A 12,823-nucleotide genomic window follows, 5' to 3' on the forward strand; every position below is an offset into this window, starting at 1 on the left:
CTTGTACTAAGGAGCCCAGCACTGGACACAGCACTCCAAGTGTGGCCTCACCAGTGCTCAGCAGAGGGGAAGGGTAACCTCCCATGACCTGCTGACAACGCTCTACCTAACGCAGCCTGGGATACCATTAGCCTTTGCAGCAAGGGCACATTGTTGGCTCATGTTTAACTCTGTTAAGGACCAAGTTAAGGACCCGCAGGTCCTTTTCTGCAAGGCTGCTTTCCAGATGGGTGGGCCCTGTGGCTGCTCCTCTCCCCAGTTGAAAGACTTTGCTTTTCCCTTTGTTGAACTTCATCAGGTTCCTGTCAGCCCATTTCTCCAGCCTGTCAAGGACATTCTGGATGGCAGCATGACCCTACGGTGTTATCAGCCACTCCTCTCCGTTTTGTGCCATCTGTAAACTTGCTGAGGGTATGCTCTGCTCCATCATCCAGATCACTAATGGAGATACTGAACAGTATCGGAGCCAGTATTGAACCCTGGGTACACTGCTAGGTACTGGCCTCCAACTACACTTGGTGCCACTGCACCAGCACTCTTTCTGGCAGGCAGAGCTGAGGAAACCAAAAATAATGGTGTAGAAATCAAATTACTCTTTTACTCCCACTAGGGGTTTTGCAGATCAGAGTTGAACAGTATAATAGTAAGGCACAGCTGAAAACAGATGTTTCCTAGCCGGTCATGTTCTGTCAAAAAAAAATCCTTACATAACATCTAGTCCCAAGAGCTGTCACACTGACATTTACCTCTAGGATATGCATTTCTTACAAGTTACCCAGGCTCTTAGGGCAAGGAAATTGGTAAGGTTCAGAGGAACAGCGTAAAAATTTGCAGTAATGCTGATATAGCCATATAGCCAAAAGTTTTAGTCAAAACAGCTTTTTCTGTTAGAAAAGCTTGTTTTGACTTCAGTTTTCTGTACAGTTTGACTTGCCATCACTTGTATCCATGCATTACAAAAATACGTTCAGTCATGCCTTCAAGGTGATCACTTAGTGATCACCACTAGGAAGTGATCACCACTTCCTATCAGTGGTGATAAGGATTAGAACGTATGTTCAGCATTCATGCCAATTTATAGCTTTGTAAGTGAGGACACAGTTGAGGACAAGTAAAAGGGTTAAATACACAAAAGCTTTCACTGTCCCCCTAAAAGTCTTAACCAGTTAAGGAACAGGACAGGTTTTTTGCCCTCCATAATTCATTAGGAAGGATTTATAGAACGGCTTGGCTTATTGCCACAAGACAACCAAGACGTGCAGCCTCAGAAGTCCCAGCATCACACACATGGAAAAAGAGGATCAATAGAGACTGGTAAATAGGGTATAATGACAAACTGCACCTGGAGCAGCCTGTTTCAGGTATTGATTTCATGCGGCTCTATATTGAAAAGCTAAGGCAGGCCTCTATATATAAGCTAAGGCAGGCCTCTTCTTAAGCAGCAGCACTCTCAATAACCCCTCAGACACTCACACATTATCTGAAGTTACTCATCTCAGTGTCTATGCTATCGCCCTCTCCTCCCTCCTTTTTGGCCCAAAGCTAGTTTTGAACTTGACCTTCCTTCAGTCTCTCCAGTAACAACGAAATCTTTGATTCTTCTAGGGCTTTGGGAGCATGATGGAGAGGTAGGCACTGTCCACTGTTCTTTGTGTCTGAGCGCTTTTTGCTCTCCCTCTATTGTCACTCATGTTTATTTACCCATGATTCACTTGTTTCATTCATTTAACATTATTTAGCATATTTATTATACCTGTATGTTTCTTGCCCTCTTGGATGGAAGGCCACTGTTTCACAAAATAAACTTAAGAGAACTATCTACTTCACGAAAATGAAGTCAGCAGATATTTCTCCTTTGCAATAAGTTAGCTCGGTGTAAGTGGTTTTATACCTACTAAATACAAACACATATGAAGGTATTTAAGGTATTCTGTCATTCACTTCAGACTTCTCAGTGTTTGAAAGTGAAGTTCAAGAATACGAAGTTTGTTTTGAAGATAGTGTATCCTTGCCACACGCACATTTTCATAAGACACTTGAATTCACAGATTGTGTCTGTACTTCACATTTCATAAAATACATACAGTCTCTATATTTGAGCAATTATTTCACATTTCATGCAAAATGTATTAGAAATACGACACCTGGGCTCACACATTTAGCCCGAAGCTTCAGGATGATAATGCGCTTTGTGCGTATGTGTGTGCATGCACGTTGCCAAAAAAAAAATCAACTGCAAGCGTACAAAGGTAAGAAAGCAGACATACTGCAAAGTACAGCATCTCCATCGAAAAATATCACATCTATAAATATTACAATTCTGGTAGCTTTCACAGTACATTCACGTTACAAGTAGTAAATTGGTTTTGTGAGTATTTATATCCAAAGAAATAAATTTACCAGCTACAGAAGACAAAGGCAAAACCTTCCCAAAAATGCTGGATGTTGTCCCAGGTACGTTCTTGACCAAATCTGAATCCAACCCATTAAACTGTCTGCAGAAGTCCAGCTACCTTTATGCAACAAAATGAGCAAATTTAGTTGATTCCCCGGTTTCGTGTATGAACCTGTAATATCATCAGGTTAAGAACCAGAGTAGTTACTGGTTACTCAGAATCATTAATAAGGCATAATTTGAGACTAATATCTACAATCCTGCACCACACTGTGGAGGAAGGGAATAAACATTGAAATGAAACTCCACAGCAGACCCTATTTCTAAAATACCTTCAATTCATCATTAAGGTTCATTCTGAGCAAAGAATTTTCATTCTACAAAGAACTGGAAGGTGAACTTGATATCAGTTCAACTTCAGATAAACACTGCTAATACTTAAAGCCCTTTGAAAATGGCTATTAAAAGAAAAGTTCTATTTATTCCAGACCTATTATTGAGGTTCCCTACTGAGGAACATAATAATTTGCTGGATGATTATTTTATTGTGCAATTATTCAGACCTTATTATATACACATCAGTTCATAAGATAATGTGGATTGTCCTACAATCTTCATATCTCCCTGACCAGTTCTTGTAAGAAGTTAGAGGCACAAGCTGGTTTGACAAGTTCCTGGACCAAAACTGTAGCTGGCAATGGTTCAAACTGACTACATCCAAAAAGTTACAATGGCCAAGGATAGTGAAGCCTGTACTCCAGATGTTTGCCTTCAATGAGCTGAGAGAAAAACTGGCTTTAGCTGTGTACCACCAGTGAGAGCAGCACGATTATTTCAGTTGAGAAAAGCAGATATTGAATTATCTAAACCTTCGTGCAAAATAATGTTGCAGCCTCAGCAAATACATTGAAAAGGCAGTACAATTGGTGTAGTTACATTATGTTTATTTCTATTGTGTACAGACCACAGTAAATACTTCGTATATAGTATTCATTTGATAAACAACAAAGACCTCTCCCTTCCTGAACTTCATGGTATTGCTCACTGCTGCACCACAGTAACAAGCACATGTCCCTTATTTAGGAAAAGGAGTCCCAGGAGATCTCCAATGTTACTTCGTTTAACGATATAGCTGGAATAAAGCTCTCTTCGCAAGCTCATAGCCTCATGAGTTCATATGTACTTCCTCAAGAGCAAAACTATTACTTGTTGTGCCACATTAGAAGGAAAAATGTGATTTAAATCTATTTTTATCTACAAGCTTCTGGAGAGCTAGCATACAGATGTACATTTCATGTACTTGCATATGTAATCAATATGTTACATTTTCCATTTTTACTTTAAAATGACAGCTCATAGGAGTAATTACTAACTGCATAGATCAGTAGAGACCCACTCTGGAGAGTTCTTTGTCTACCGACATTTTTCAGGAAAGTTCACTGCCGTTAACTTAAAAAAACACCCAACAGAAACGGTGGGGCAGAACTGGCTTCCTGCTGTACATATTAAAACAAAAGCTAGTGACAACCAAAGCAACATCAAGATCAAGACAGCGTAGTCCTCAAAACCTAAACTGAAACTTTATCCTCTGTGAAAGTAGGCTATATAAAACTCATGAAAATATTAACATAAAAGTTTATTCTTTACTCATGTAAAAAAAGTAGAAGACCGAAGAACACCCTATGCCTCTGCTGTTCTTGACATAACTTAAAATACAGTGTGAATAATATTTTAAGTATTGTTATATACCTGAATGCAGTAGGAACAGAAGACATGCCATACTGGGTTAATCCAGCCATCCATCTAGCTCAGTATTCTGTCTCCAAGGATGACAGCAGAAGATACTATGTAGGCAGGGGACGAGCCTAGCCATTACCTGTGGTTTATTGCTTTTTTTACTCCCCAGCACCCAGTCAGATGTTAGTGAGAACATATGCTCCCTTAGGTGTCTGTTCATGGACCTGTCGTCCCTAGCTGTGTTTAACCTGCTGATCTGCCTCCACAGCCTCCTACAGCAGCAGGTTTGCCAAGTAAGGCAATTCTCCCATTCGCATAGCCAATGTTTCTCTACAACTGAGTCTTGCACCATTCCCTAATAAGATGTTAAGGCTATTTTTGGAAAGAAGACCTGTAAAAATAATTTCCAGTACCCTCAGTACTCCTTTCAAGCACTGGCATGCAGCAGCCGAACACACCTCTTGCCCACGAGACTTTTCTAAGAATTTCTCATCACATGGAGTGCAGCAAGGAGAAAACAGGAATTACCACGTGGGAACTTGGCCCATATTCTAGGCTAGAGGAAACCAAATTCTTAAAGTATGCAAACTGTTGCTGGGGTTCCGCCCTGAACTGCTTTGAGCACAGAAAGAGCACAGCCATGTGTCCTATTCACACGACGGCCACTCTACTGGTTGCAAACCAGCAACTGGTTATCAACCCCTGACCAACCAGAACGTCACCCTTGCCATTCTCACCATGGGAAGTTAGACATTACTTCAACTTCACTTGCCTTAACTGAGCCTTTTTTTTTATTACTATTATTGTTTTTAGTTTTTCCAAGTGTTCACATCACCCCAAAAGCTGTAGTTAAAACTCAGTGAAGGAAAGACAAGGGCAGACTCACGTGGTGAAATTTACTGCCTATCAGCCAGCTAGGCTACTTCTGTGATGATTATCCGTTTCTTGCAGAAAGAATGATCCAAAGCTACTATTTACACGTTTACACTAATCCAGCTCAGTTTGTCTCTAATGGTTCACGGAATAACCACGTGAACTATCTAGCTAGCAGATCTGAATGGCAATAACTTCTGCCAGAGGCAGCAACAAGCTGCTGAGAACGCATGCTTTTCACAGCCTAATATCTCTCCCTAAATTCAACCAGAGCTGTCTGAATGACGAGTGCATTTGAAAAGAGGTATCAAAATTGTTATGATGCGCCACACACATGAATTTAGAAGGCATTTCTAAGGCACAAAGGGGAGGGAGGTGTCCATCTCCCTTGGTACATTCAATTGCAAGAGTGCCCCTGCCTCTTCAGAAGGATAGAGTTAGGGATCTTCTCTGGAAAACACTCATCTTGGGGCTCAGCATTTTCCACCATTCTGGACACCTGCTGACACCTGCCACAAGAGCCAAAAACTTAAATTTATGCTTATCTATCAATTGCTCTGATTCGTACAGAAAATAAACCCAACCCTCAGTACACTGTTTTCTCCACTTACATCACCATCCATTTGAGCCATGTATAACTATTAATTCCTTTTCCTTTGGTTACACTCTCAGCATTTGTTGACAGTGCAAGCAGTGCACAGGTGATAGAGTGGGCTGAGACAGCGAACAAACACTGGTGAGTTAGGTGTAATCGGTTTTTTTTAAACTCCTAATCTACATATTTGGAGAGGCAAAGAAACAGAGATTATACGATTCACCCTTGACATTCTGCCAGATAACTTCAATCCTGTAAAATGCCCTCTAATGACCTGAATATAATACCATGGTGTTATAGTGTCATTTAAAGACTGCAGGGTTCTTCCACTGGCAGTGCAGTCTGCAGACTTAATATTTACCATGCAGGATTCTACTGCCACTAAAATATTACTTAGTGCTGCTGAAATTTCAAATTAATTCTAGGAGCTAAATCATTATTCAACTCTGCCTTTGCAGAGATACATTCCCCTGGTTGTTTTAATAACAGCAATTTTAGAACTAAAAGGTTGGTACTGTGTCTTTGAGCTCAACTGGAGAAGTGGCCTCTAAACTGAGAAGCAAATTAATGCAGCAATGCATGGAAGCTTGCAACCAAGAAAATAATTGAAGAAAAATGGGCTCAAATTAAGAGAGCTCATAGCGATGTGGCTGATGAATCATTTTATTATTTCACAATAAGAGACTAGTCTGGTTTTCTCTATATTTATACACATACACACTTGCATGTTCCCGTCCACCACCACACGCCTCCACAGACAGAAGTTTTCTTAATATTTGAGGGGACAAATTCTTGCTGAAGTAAATAACACAACTGTTGGTAATGGATGAAACCAACCTCTGCCAGCTGAGGATGTGGCTTTCAAGTCATTCTGAGCTAGTTTTCCAAACCTAAATAAACAAACTTCAGCTTTTTACAGCTCTGGGTTTCTTCTTTCTATATAACTCCTGTTACTAGTGAGTATTTTGTACCGTTAGGTAACTATAGCACTTTAACACTAAGATGGGCAGATCCTTGACACTGTATTATAATTATAATGTAAAAACTAATTTGCTAATATATGAAAGTAAGGGAAGACAAAAGCAGAAGATGGGCTAATCATAAAGGCTAATTTCTCCCCTCTGAAATTTTGCCCTTTTTCAACCTTATGTTTAGATTAGTTTCTGTTTCCCAGTTAAAATACCAGCCTGCTCATTTCTACAATGAAGTTTCTTAAATTTCAGAAATGTTCCCAAGAAATATTGTAAAAAAAAATAACAAAAGCAGTGGTAAATGAGGAACAAGATGGGGCCAAATATAGGGGCCGAAAACAACTTGTAGTAGTGAGTCTACATTTGGAATAATTAATCCTTCTCCTTATTACAACTGTTACCTACTTCCTCATTCATTAATATTGTCCTTGTTTATGCTTGCAGCTAGGCCAAAGATTTTTCCCCTCCCTCTGAATATAATTTCCTGCTATTGACAGACTTGTTCAAGTGCTGCATGTGTGTATGTCTGCATGGCACACTGCAGGCAGAGGCGAGCCTTCTTGGCCATCATCCAAGCCAGCTGTAAATGAGCCAGCTCCAAACTGGAAGCGCGTAAGCACAATTAGCACAGCAGTAAGCCTGATCTAACGCATCCTGACAAGAGACCAAGCTTATTAGCTCAAGCTCAACACAATGCTAATGATGGACATGGGTCTTCTGGTTTGGCTCCATACAGAATGTGGCCAGCTGAAGATGAGCAGATCAAGCTCATGTCTGCCCACAAGACACGGTGTAGGTACAGGTTCTCTCAGGGTATACCCCTCTACTGCAAGGACTACTTGTTTCCCTCTACTTGAACTCCCAAAATGCTCTGACTGCAAACCAACAGGACCCAAGAGCTGCAAGCAGACGGAGGGAACGAGGGTCTCCAGGTGAGAACTTCAGAGGCAGTATAAGAAAAAATGCACCAGGCAGGTGTTAGGCACCAGAAATGCCAAAGGTGTGAGGGAAGGGCAGGGCAAAGTACTTCTAGACTCTACGAACTGATAAAGAGCATTCCTTCTCTAGCTTCTATCAGGTCCAGGGCAACAATGACCAAAGAAACCCACATTACCATAGAGTAGATGGACTCTGCACAGGCAGCTATCTGTCGCACCAACCAACGGAGAATCCACTCCATTTGGTGGACATCTGAACAGAGTACAAAAGAGGAATGTGCTCCAAGAAGGAAATACCTGTTATCAAACTGGGACCTGAGAAAACAGCAATCCTCTGATGCCACAGTTTATATTAAAGGACCAGTGATAATCTGGTGGTTGGCAGTAGTTTGTAAGAGAAACTTATGGATTCAGAGCAAAAGGAGAGAGAAATCAAAGGGTAGCAACGAAAATCATCGGGGGAAAAAAAATTGCCTGTTGTAAGAAGAGTGCCTGAAGAGACTGGGAATGTTTACATTTAAAAGGATAGTAATAAAACGGTCATTGCTGAACTATATTAAACAGAAGCCAGCCTACAGAAGTTAGTGAGTTTCTGCCCACCCAGTAAGAGAGCACATGAGCTAGATGAAATTCTATTAAATTGAAGAAGTGCCCCATTGAAAAGCAACAAAAGGAAACACCTTCTTATTCAAAATGTAACTACATTGTTGAGCTCTCTGCCACCAGACTGTTGCTGTGGCAAACACTTACTATCTTTGAAAGGTAGTGTTGATGCCTGCTTTCTTTTTCCTCCTACTCCATTCGTAAAGCAGTATTTTCAGTTGTTTGAGCTTTCCATCATATGAGACAGGTATAAGCAAGGGACCCCGCACAGTGTTGCCGTCACACTCCTCCGCATATTCCTATTCTGCTGCTGAATCAGGTTTATTTTCACCTGTTAGATTTTAGATTACATTGTGTATATGGAGGTTTTTCAGGATTTGTAACCTCAAAATCTTTTCTTTGAAAAGCCTTCATTTGATCTGTGGTGTAGACTGTACATTCTCAGCAGAGTACGACTAGTTTAAATACCTGGCCCTGATCATCAGTTGAGGCTATACATCTGCTGGCATTTCACGCAGTATTTCACGTACTCTGGTAACAGAGATCTCAGTCACACATATCTTTATGATTCGAGGCAGCATTTGAATCACTGATAGGTGCTTCAAAGGAATTTTCTTCCTCCCTTTTCCCTGTCCTTTCATAAACTTCTTAAAACATGAACAAATCAAACCAGATTAATCATACCAGGTTAAGAGATGGAGTTAGCCATAGACAAAAGAAAAACTCAGAGCGGAGATTACACTTGCATTGTTCTTTTGTCTTGAGAAGGAAATAAATTTTTCCTTCTCTCTTCCCACTTGAAGGCCTGAAAAAGAAAGCTATGCTATCAGCAATATTAAGGCCTAATAAAATGTGTGAAAGAATAGTTGTACCTTGAATTTTCTAACTTCAGTAAGATTAAATAGAGGAATTTAGTTAAATACTTTTCAATATGAAACATATTTAAAAATTCAAAACAGTATTATTATTGTAGGTTAATTTAACCTTATTTAAAATTTGTCAGTCATTTAAAAATATGTATATAATATATAATCATTAACCATTAACATTCAATTCTGAAACAAGATCTCAACTTACACACACATAGCTAATATATCTAAAATATGTCTAATATACACAATATACATATGCATAAGCTATACAAGTCAAATTAACAAAAAGGTACGGTAGAGAAGTAAAATATTTGCCAGTTAGTTACAGATACGTTTGTATTGAACAAAAAGATTCAATCAGCCTATTACTTCTTTTGGAAATACTTCTTCGCACAGAGGAATCCAAGCTAGCATCCTTTATAAGGCCATAAGAATCTCGTACATATCACCATAAAGTAGGTTTAGTATAGGATACAGCAGTCTCCCAGGCAGTCACATGATAAACAGTATATTTGAATACTGATTCTATTTGGTCTCCCTTCAAAGCAATACTTTTAAAAAAATAAATAAAATAAAAAAAATATCAGAAGCCATCTGCCAAAGGAAGCACTTACAGACTAAAAGGCCTGTCTACACTCAGTATATGTACATTGCTTTTTGTTTAGACAAAATAAAATCAGGATAAACTGCAATGTGTCTGCAGAAGGTTCTTCTATTTTTAACCAATACTGTCCTGCCACTATCAATTCATCCAGATACAGAATCCTTCATTTAAAATATAATTTATTTTGGTTGCTTTTCACTGTGCTGAAGTGACATCTTTCCCAACTACTGTCAAAGGCAATTAAGAACACGGAGCTTTTGAGAATAAGTTTCAACCATGATTCCTGGTGGCCTGCCTAAACAAAGTTTCTTTATAAAGGCTTGGGAAGTCTTAGATGGCAAGGGGCAAAGCCAAATGACATGAAAAGTATTATTCAGATACACATACTATCATTGCAAAATTAACTGTAAAAAGTCTCTGCACATTCTCATAAAGGCACAGAAGCTACAATCCAGTGAGATACACTAAGGAACAAGATAAAACACTCAAACATCTCCAGAAAGAGGAAGCTCTTGTACACTATTTTCGCTACCTAAAGAGGTGAATTTGTGTCCCTTTTCCACCTGAAACTGAAGGTGCTACAGCATTTTACTAAAAAGCACAGCACTGAAGATAACTCAACTAAGAAAGTAAGAAGTTGCCAACATTTTACTCAGTTACACCGTATAAGATTTCTTCAGTATTTCTCCACATTTCTATGTGTTCACTTGAAAAGAAAAAAAAGACATACAAGCAGATAATGCTCAACTTAAGACACAGTTTGCCTTTGAATCATGGCTTAATTTTACAAAATATAACTTTTAAGTAGTAGAGCATTTATATTTAAGATGATTGTTGAAACAGCATGTTCTTCCCCACATATAGCAGTCCAACAGCTTCAGGACTACTTCTTAGCTCCATATCATTCCCTCTCAGTCAGCTGCTCTAGCTACAGATCAGTGGGTACCACCATTTTGGACTAGACCAATCCAGCAGACTTTGACCAATTATAGTATGTGTTTTATGTTACGGGATCCAAGAGTTTTCTACCGATAACTGCTAAGGTAAACAGGTGGAAAAAGGGACTCTCCATTTCCCAATCCCCATCCCAATACTGACATGACAAGGGGCAGAGCACCCCGATAACAGCTGGAACATTACCGGTTCAGCTGGCTACCTTCAGACTCAAAGCATGCCTCAGCTCAGCTTTACAGATTTGAAATAGCAGAAATGCAAACAGAAGTGACTCTTCTTTTAGATGGGAAGATGCCCATATTTTCTTACATCTATTTCTGTCAACAAAGCTGGCTTTAGGGGGGGTGGTGTGGGTGGTGCAATTTCCCTTCCTCAAACCTCCAGCCTTTTTTTCCTGCCATGTCTTTGCCTTATTCTTCCTACCCTAAGAGCTTCCCAGCTATTCAATTCATGACTTTGCTCCTCTTCCTTTTTTCCCTTCTTTTGTTGTCCAACATTTGTGTTGCTCTCTTACCCATCCACACAGGAGTGCAGGGGTACCAGCAAGAGTCAGACAATGTGGCACCTGGGGCAACTAGAGATTGCATGTTTTACTGAAACAAAACAGAAGTCTTACTTTATTAAAGTAAATGATGCTACACTTCCACACCAGGAGAATATCATTAAAAATTAGTCACACTAAAGATGGGCTTCAAAAAGTTTTGTAGTGGAGAGGAGGAAGGAGCAAGGAAGCCCTGTCGATGTGCAGAACCCAATCTCTTGTTCAATTCCAGATCTACCTAGGCTCCTCTTCAGCATGTTAATTCAGGGCCTCAATTTGGAAAAAACCCTACTGTTTCATACTTTAAAGGAAAGCTCTAAGACAACCTGTGCCACCTTTGTGACTTCTGATGCAATTAATAATCTGACTCAGCAACAAATCCATATTGATATGGTTATGAAACTTGCCCTGGTCATGCCCTGAGTGGCCTCACAGTATGCACAGCCATGTGGCTGGCGTGATTTTTCGTGGTGGCAAAGCTGGAATAAGGAGTTCCTGCCTCTGGCTGCTTGTTAACCAGCTCCCCTTGCACTGCTCTCTCCCCACTCCTCCCTGGTTAAGCCTTAGGACAGCTTTATGTTACCGTGTAGCGAACAGAGTTGGTGAAGCTAAAAATAGTCCATTCATCCTCCCCCTTCCTCCCCATTTTTGTAGGGTTATTTTTAAAATGGATCAGTTCTCTGCCCTTGTTCAACAGGCAGCTCAGCTTGGCTGAAAGAGGAGGGGAAGAAGAGGAGGGGATGCATCTCCACCAGCCCAGGGGTGTAAGAGGGACTGCAGGGTCTCCTTCAGCCCACCCTCCCATTAAGACATAACATATCCATGACATTACAGACTAACACAGAGGTCCTGACAATCCCAGTTTGAGCTGGTGTTCACACAGTCTCAAAAGGGGAATGTGCTATTCCTACAGTTAGAAAGAAGAGGTTTGCATAATCTTAACCCTCATATACCAGGAGGCAGAACTAATTCCGTGCTTTTCCAATTTGACTTGGGGATTCTACGCTGCCACAGCAGGACTTAGGGAATGGCTCTTCACTGTAACCTCGTTTGAGTGCTCATCTTTTCTTTGCATTACACTGGCTTGCAAGATGACAGCTATCAAGTCAGATTACTGAATGCCACTCACAGTGACACATGCCAAAAGTAAATCATTAAGACCACCTAAACAGCAGAGTTAGGCTTAATATGGTTGCCAGGTATTACAGTAAGTAAGAAATCGTTCTACACAAATCCAGCAGTCAAAAAAGTGTCAACTATCTTTTAACTTTTTTCTTTAAAAAATAGATGAATTCTTAAAATTCATTAGACTGATGAGAGAAAAACTCTTCTGAATTCCTAAAAGAACCCACACCTAAAATGTAATGTATTTAGGCTGCCAAAAAAAAAAAAGAAAGAAAAAAAAAACAAACAAGAGGAGTGTGGGGGAGAATATAATAATTTTTTTTAGAAAATCCTCCTAACCCCCGTGTTCTTTCTGTGTGTTTATGAAGCCTCCGGAAATACCATGGCAAACATTCCAGCTCTACAGCAGTGAGACCACGTGACCTGAAGGCACAGAAAGGAACTTCTTTCCCGAGTTTCTTCATGGAACACAAAAGTGATTTTTACTGTATCTTTTTAAACCAGGATCCAAGTCTAGGGAAATGTCCAGGAAATTTTTCAGGAACACAGTTTTAAAACAGGGTGGGTTTTGGTGTGGTGTTGGGTTTTGTGTTTTGTTTGTTTTTTTAAATTATT

At 40.0% G+C, this 12,823-nt stretch overlaps 1 protein-coding gene across 8 annotated transcripts in view; it reads right to left on the reverse strand.

Moving 5' to 3' along the window:
- Positions 1–12,823, reverse strand: part of ZMIZ1 (zinc finger MIZ-type containing 1) — a 367,249-nt gene that overhangs the window by 229,111 nt on the left and 125,315 nt on the right. The window lies entirely within an intron of this gene.

This window comes from Nyctibius grandis, chromosome 4 (assembly GCF_013368605.1).
Source record: "Nyctibius grandis isolate bNycGra1 chromosome 4, bNycGra1.pri, whole genome shotgun sequence".
Classification (NCBI taxonomy): domain Eukaryota; kingdom Metazoa; phylum Chordata; class Aves; order Nyctibiiformes; family Nyctibiidae; genus Nyctibius; species Nyctibius grandis.